Source organism: Falco biarmicus, chromosome 4 (genome assembly GCF_023638135.1).
Source record: "Falco biarmicus isolate bFalBia1 chromosome 4, bFalBia1.pri, whole genome shotgun sequence".
NCBI lineage: Eukaryota > Metazoa > Chordata > Aves > Falconiformes > Falconidae > Falco > Falco biarmicus.
Window position 1 is genome coordinate 111,497,338 of NC_079291.1, and position 8,211 is coordinate 111,505,548.

Sequence of the window (8,211 nt, forward strand, 5' to 3'; positions counted from 1 at the left end):
TGGCTCACACTGTGAAAAGACTGGCTTATAATTCCTTAGTACAAACTGCAAACAAAATAAATAGGCTACCTAATTAAACATTAACTTCAGGAAAGACTTACTTCAGTGTGTTCTGAACTGCCCTAATCAACTAGCATGTGCCTTGGTTTAAAGCAGTATCTTACTAACCCACATTAACATTTTCATTGAAAATATACAGATTTTAAGTTAATTCAAATTACTTACTGCATCTTACATGCCAGTTTCATCTCAAAGAAGCTAAAAAGTAGCTTCTAAGGGGAAGCTTTTCTAAGGGGAAAAATATATTTAATTTATGTATAAGCAGCAATTAGAAAAAATAGGGCATAAGAAACAGGGTTAGAGATTTTATTATTATTTTTTAACTACATGGCATAACTGTCAGGGTTAAAAAGCCAAAGATTTAATTAGACAAACCCAAGCTCTACATATGTATTTTAAAACAGAGACTTCTTTCAGTCTTCTTATCAACCAATTCATGCATGTCTTAACATCATCGTCCCTTTTATTTTTTTAAGCGCAAGAATCTTTTCAAGCCTGTAACTTCTTTAACCTCTTTGTTCTTCCTTCTTTACAGAAAACCACCCCCAAAAATGCCTTTGCTTTTTTAACTGACAATATTTTCCAAAAACACTTGCAAGGGACAGGCCCCACTTTCTCCTTTTTTCATGATGTAGTGTACAATGAGGGAATAGACTATCTTCCATAGAAGATGAATACTACAGGATATCATTTCAGAAAGCAGCTCTATCATTCAGTTATCTATACGGCATTTATATTTAACACAGCAAAGCATAAAATTGAGGACAAAAGTCAGACTGCATTGTTTTTAATGTTCTGAAAGTTAAATACAGCATGTTTTGTAAGTAGAAAAATAAAGATCGTAGGGGAGATGTGTCCAAGTTTTCTTAAAGAGTATCATTTTTTAAAACCAAATTACATCAAAATAGATACATTTGAAATGAGTATTCAAGAGCTGAAAACCAGAAATACTCTGATCGCACATATTCTAATAAAACTGATGTTGGGAAAAGCTGTAATTCCTAGCAAAGCTGTTTCAAACACTGTGAATACTGCTGCTAAAAACATAGGGAAAGTGAAACTTTAATAGGAAAGATATTGACAAATACTGAGAAACTTCTCAATGCATCTACTCGTTCCGTAACAGAGATGAAAGCTGGAAGCCACAAATACATGGCAGAGGAGACGGCAGGCAGAAAAGGCACAGGCCTCTCCTTCCAAAGAGTTGTAAATCATCGGCTCTCTTGTGGGTAGTTCCTTGTGCCTGCTACAGGCAAACTGGAGGGGGTGAAAAATAAAATAAAATAAAAAAATCAGGCAGCTGGATCTTTGTCTTTGCTGGATTCTAGCTGGCAAGCAGATTTTTAAACCGGCGTAGTAGCTGCCACACTGGACCACAGCTGCTCTTCTTTCTCACTATGTATTCCCCATAACTTTTAACACCCTATAAAATGCACTTTGTTCCAAAATTACAGTTATATGCTTATTGCTTATCACACACATTAGTTTTTCATTTATGCTTTCACACTTTTTCTCAGAACAAAAACCAAACGAACCCACCAATCATATTAGCCAACATGTCAAAAGTTTCTGGATACAATGCAAATGCAGATTGAATGTATTAACCTTGCCGTAGTAACCTCCTGGCTGAGGATACCATTTCCCTGATCAGACAATTAAGACAAGGACCTTCTACAAAGCAGTTCCCTACACTGAGCTTCTGGCTATAGTTGCATTCAGAAAGTACGTGATTGCTAGTAAAAATAAAGCCAAAGTTTCCTGGTAGGAATTCTTAGGGATTTGTATCAGACCGTGTTACCTCTGAGTCTGAGACTGCTGTTCTCCAGGGCAAATGGATCAAATCCAAATATATTAATGCGTAAGCAAATTAAACAAGAATGATTCTTCATTTTTTCTCAGCAATATCTTAATCAAAACATAATGCCTGTAAGACAACTGCAGTCTTCTTTCTTAGTCCAGTCTGCAGCATTAAGTTTTTGCAGAGACCAGACTGTTAACCACCATCACAAGAAGTAGGGGGGGGGGAGGGTTTTTTTTTCTTTTTAAGGCACTGCTCCACTCCAGTATTTCAACACTTACCTGCCCTGGATGAAAACAAGTTAGCAAGTTATGCAGGATTACCACTTGTCAGCTGAATCATGGAAACCGATGGCGCAATGTAAAATGAATTACCTTAAACCACTTTTGTGGTTAAGATTTATCACATTATCTTACATTAGACACAGGGTAACAACATGCACATGCTCATGAGCATCTCTTCCAACAAGTATCTGTTCTTTTAAATACAACAATATCATCAGAAGCAGCCGGATCATACTTTTGTCTTTTCAAGGGTAACATACATACCTAGGGCTTGGACACAGGACGACATCACTACCATTAAAGCACAGCTAACTCAACAGCTGCCAACAGCACGTAGGCTGTTAGTCAGCATCAAAAATGGGCTAAACCCAAGTTTTCACTGGGGTCCTATGCTAATGCATGTTACCTTTCTGTTTCCAAGGCAATAAAGCCGCACGCTGTTTCATTCAGCAACTACATTCAGCGACTGTGCTGAATACACAAATACACAAAAATTTAAGTAGCTCGGTAGCATGACCAAGCCTTTAAGAATTTATGGCCTAATGATTTGAATGGTAATCTCACTCCGCAGTCGCATCAGAAAGTTACATTGCTACGCTACGGTGCAGTAAACTGGCTGCAGCAGCCAGGCTGGGTCCAGCCTTCACTCCTCCAGGTTTTAGAAGCCTCTTGGGAAGCCCGGACACTTGCTCAGCTAGCTAGCCCACACTGAGCTTGTGTTACTATTTGAGTACTGTTGTACTCAGTCCAGCTGGATTAAAGCTAACTGGTGATAGGCCTTCTGGACATAACACAGCCATAGCCTCAGGCTCCTAGGACCTTTAGGGAGAATGTCCTCACTCCCAAGCTGGACAAGCTATTTTTGGGTTACGAGAAATGAATGCCAATATACCTGCAGCAATGAAATGCTGGTTTACAACAGCACCTGTCTTCAAGCAGAGATGGCTACTGATGGCTTCCACAGTTACTCCTGAAGTGCTGTGCTCCTCAAACCATTTTTCAAAGGTGTTCCATGCATCAAGCTGTCTGGGGAAGAGAAGGGTGGAGCATGCACACGGAAGAGTGACTTCAGGTGGGGGAGGGAAAGAAAACAGCTATTACATGGCAGAGAGGTGGTTTTTGCTCCTGGAAGCAACTAGTTTCTCCTTTTTCCTCCTTGTTTAGTCACCATCTTTCACACCCTGCCCCCTGCACTGCAAGGTCTGAAAGCACACACAACACGCTATCAATTGAACAGCTGGAACAAGCAAATAGCAGGGAAGGCAGCAGGGGTGTCTTTTGGGCTTTGATGTATTTGGTATCAGCTAGCTGATACATACAACTCAGGTTCAGAAAAACACAACTGTCAGCTAGGCAAGGTAGTTCCTTACCTTGTGTGCATGCAGACCTAATAACTACACAGTTTGCTGAAAGGTAGGCACATTGTATCGCCTACAAAACGGTGTAAGCAGACTGCCACGGTGTGGAACTGGCTGCCCTGTGATACATGCGGCAGAATCACCAGATAAAAAAACCCACCGGCATGCATTGGAGCAGACAATACAGAGCTAAGCAGAAACTAAAAGATCAATAAACACAGCCCTGTCGGAAAAGAAAGACGCACGCCAGCGAGAGGACGACTGGGATGGTGCAGAACGTTGCGTTTGCGACCCCTTCCTCCCTCCCCCCCATCTTCCCCGGGACTGTGCACCCCCCTCCTGTCTGCAACACGACAAAGCCTGCACAGCTGATGCCACCGTCAGGAAGAAACTGCACTAGCATCGCCGAGACAGCTCTGGCCGGGCAGCGTGCCTCCCGCTGGCGGCAGGCGCTACTGGCACGTTGCTGCTGCTGACAGGCCGGGCGTTTCCAGTGAAACGTTTCGCGTTTTCAATACATCAAGCCAGTAGCATAACTATGTATCTGATTCCAAGCACCTGACTTAAAAAACCGCAGGGGAAACCACAGAACTGTAGGGAAAGAAAAGATATGTCAAAAGACAGAGGGCTGAAAGGGAAGACTGAACAAAGATGCTAAACATACATGTCTGCAATATCCTCAAATGTGACAGATGAAACAGTATTACAAAAAAACCCCTTACTATATTTTAAGACAACAAAATGTACCACCTTCATAATTTTTCAAACATGTAAAAATCTTTTTAAAAGCAGTCAGGTATTCTTTGGCCAGTCATATCGATTTAATAAAGTGATTTGACACAGCAATTTTTATTGAGAAAATATTCCAAGGACTTGAGTAATTTGAATGACTAGATGGCAGGAAAGCATTGATCATTAGCAAAACAAGCCAGCCGTTTTGTGTAAGCATCAATGCTGATCCATGCATTAGTGCAGTTCTACTAGAAAGAGCATTTTCTAGTAATGTGCTACTGCATAATATACTCTCTCCTGACAAACTGCTGCAAACATGTTCCTTGTTATGGTAAAAGTCAAAGAGAATTTAGTGTAGTGCTCCTTCATCTTCTCCAGCTATCCTACAAGAAAATCCACACAGGCTGAAATGTGCAGCTGTACAAAATCTAGTAAGTCAGAAGGGCTGCCAGCAGGTGTGCAGCACTTTTATTCCTTTGCTAATTTGGGGCCCTGATGTACCTGTTTCTTAGTTTAATGCCCATCAAAGTGGCCTGAAAAGATCAGTCTTGACTGAAACCCTGTACTGCTGTAAATAGTATGTCATTAGGTCTCTTCATACTATGATGCACTGTCTAGCAGGTAACAGTTATGAACCTCTGGATCACAGGAGAGCAGCACATTAGAAAATCAATGCTACAATAATTCTTAGGAGAAAAAAAGAGCAGAAGTAGTAAGGCATGCTAAGTGTAGCACTTATTACAACTGAAAGGACCTCATAGCTTCAGAAAGAGAAAGTATCATGCACCACAAAAACCAGTTCAATATAAGATCTTCACAAAGCAGCATGATACAACAACATTTAAAAAAACTGAGTCTGATCTCATGGCTTTCAAAGATAAAGCCTGTTACCTATAAACTTATCTATTCATGTTTGCCAAAGAATATGTGAAATTAAAGAAAATTTGTTATATCTGTTCTCAAACTTCTATAATGCAAAATGAATTCTGAAGACGGGGGAAAAAAACCCCAAAATGAAAACAGGACTCAGAATTCAGAAGGCACAGAGAAGAAAACAAGAAGAACAGAAGTTCAGAAAAAGTACAGGTTTTCTTCATCATCTACTCTGTACTTTGGTTATTTGCTTTTTGATCTTCTCAAGTTGTCCCCTAACTTGTCCCTATCAAGACAAGACAGATTTAATCTTCCTTATCTCAGTGGTGTATGTCTCCAGTCACTGACTTGCCATTAAAACTCTGGTTTACCTGAAAGAAACAACAAGGGATTCTCAGTGGGAGAGACTTGCACACGCCTCTCAATTGCTGACCATTTGCCTCTACCAATGCTCACAGTCGTCTCCTAATACACCTGCGCTTCCCATCCTTCTGCAAAGGAAAGATTCTGCAAGAGCCTAGGAAGGAGCAGGTAGGGTGGGGAAGACTGAAACCTCCTCTTGCTAGCTGCTGCCTTGAATGCCTATGAGGACATCTCGTGGAGAAAAAAACCCAAACCACACAAGGGAAGTGTAGAGCAGAGGCACCATTTAGCTTCAGAACCTTACTGTACGCAGGCTAGCTACATGCAGCCGAGAGCTGTTTCATCAGTCCCCAGGGGTCTTTGGCAATGGTGCTGCAGGACAAGCTTCAGTCCAGAGGCAGGAGGAGTTCCCAAGGGAAGTCAGTTCAAGCTGCCGGCTCAGATGAGCACCCAGGCAGCAGGGACATTTCCTCGCCCAGCACCACTGAGTCCACACTGGAAACTGCTAGGCCAAAAACCAGACAATGTCTCAGGTGAAACCCGAGTGGAAAGAAAGGAATGCAAAACCCAGCCTTGGGGAATCCAGGGCCAAAGTGCAATACAGGACCAAACAGAAACCTGAAACCCCAAGAAGCCCTTCTACAATACTAAATACTAGCCGGCTGACACTGCTGAGAGTGAGCAGAGGCCATCCTCTTCTACCAGCCACCTTCCAAGCCAAACTCGTGCTCAGGGTTTCCTTCCCACCAGGCTTTCTGAGGTTTCGATCAGTCTTCTGACACCAGGGCAACACAGAGCTCCATTAGCTACATGCCAACAGAGGTGAATGGTGCCAGGGAACATGCACCTTTGCTCACAGCGAGGCGTTGCACGACCACAGCTCTTTGGCCAGCTGCATCTGCACTCCGTTGCTCAGGCGTGCCTCGGAGTTTACGTCGCAGCGCCCCTGCAGAGCACTATCAGTTCTGGCCATACCTAGACCTCATGTCTTGCTGGTCACAGCAGTCAAGAATAGAAGGATAAAGTGTGGCCAGGGAGTTCTCTTTTGGACCTCCTTTCCTTCCTCGTTGCCTCTTTGTTGGCAGAAAAGCCCATCAGGTCTCCCAGGTTCTCCTGACTTCCTCGGAGAGGACAGCTGCTCCCTGCTTTAATGAATCAACTTTCAGGCCTGCGGTGGATTCACCCCGGCTGAATGCCAGGTACCCACCAAAGCCACTCTATCACTCCCCTCCTCAACCAGACAGGGGAGAGAAAATCTAACGAAAGGCTTGTGGGTCCAGATAACGACAGGGGGATCACTCCACCGTTACTGTCACAGGCAAAACAGACTCGTCTTGGGGAAAAATAATTTAATTTATTACCATTCAAATCAGAAAAAAGACCTTCAGTCAGTTATCACAGAGGCGTTACCACCATCGCCGATTAACTCAGCCTTGGCCAGTGGCAGCTCTGTCTCAGAGCCAGCTGGCATTGGCTCTGTTGGATGTGGGAGAAGCTTCTGGCATTTTCTCTCAGAAGCTTCTCCTGTAGCCCCCCCCCCCAAAACCTTGCCATGCGGTGTGCATGCCACATTAACTCCTATGTCAGTATTAACCACGTTAACACTACAATGCCACATTAACTCCTATATCAGGAAGGCGCTTCATGCACACACCGTCAGACAACCTGTAGTTTGCCTGAAGCACAGAGGGTTGTTCAAGTCTGGACAGCCACCCCACGGGATTTCCTTCGTGCTTTGGTCACCATCATTCTTTGACTCAGCCTTCCAGCTCTCCGCCAGCTTCCCCAGAGCCCTTCAGCAGTCGCCCTGCAACCAGATCTTTTCTCCTTCTTGCACTAGAAAGGTGCTTGCTGGTCTCCAACAGGAGGGAAATCCTTTCGGATAGCTGACATTTCTCAGGCTCCTTTCACAGTCCAGGAGGAAACGGCCAGTGACCTGCTGCTCCACTTAGACACACACAAGTCTATGGGGCTGGATGGGATCTGCCCAAGGGTACCGAGGGAGCTGGCGGAGGAGCTTGCCAAGCCACTCTCCATCATTCACCAACTGTCTTGGATAACCAGGGTGGTCGCAGAAGACTGGAGCTTAGCCAATGTAACACCCATCTATAGGAAGGGTAGGAAGCAGGATCCAGGAAACTACAGGCCTCTCAGCCCAACCTCAGTGCCGAGGAAGGTTATGGAGCACATCGTCCTGAGTGCCATCACATGGCACATGCAGGACAATGGGTGGATCAGGCCCAGCCAGCATGGGGTTATGAAAGGCAGGCCCTGCTTGATGAACCCGGTCTCCTTCTACAAGATGACCTTCCTAGTGGCTGAGGGAAAAGTTGTGCATGTTGCCTATCTGGACCTTAGTAAGACCTTTGACACAGTCTCCCACAGCGTTCTCATGTAGAAAATGGGCGGTCATTGCTTGGATGGTGCTGTGGTTTAACCATGCACCATGCGACCACTCACTCACTCTCCCCACAGCGGGATGGGGGAGACAATCGGAAGAGTAAAGATAAAAAAAGTCGTGGGTTGGGATAACGACAGTTTAATAGGTCAAGCAAAAGCCACGCATGCAAGCAAAGCAAACCAAAGTATTAATTCACTACTTTCCATGGGCAGGCAGGTGTTCAGTCATCTCCAGGAAAGCTGGGCTTCATCACATGTAACGGTTACTTGGGAAGACAAATGCCATAATGCCAAATGTCCCCCCTTCCTTCTTCTTTTTCCCCAGCTTATATACTTAGCATGA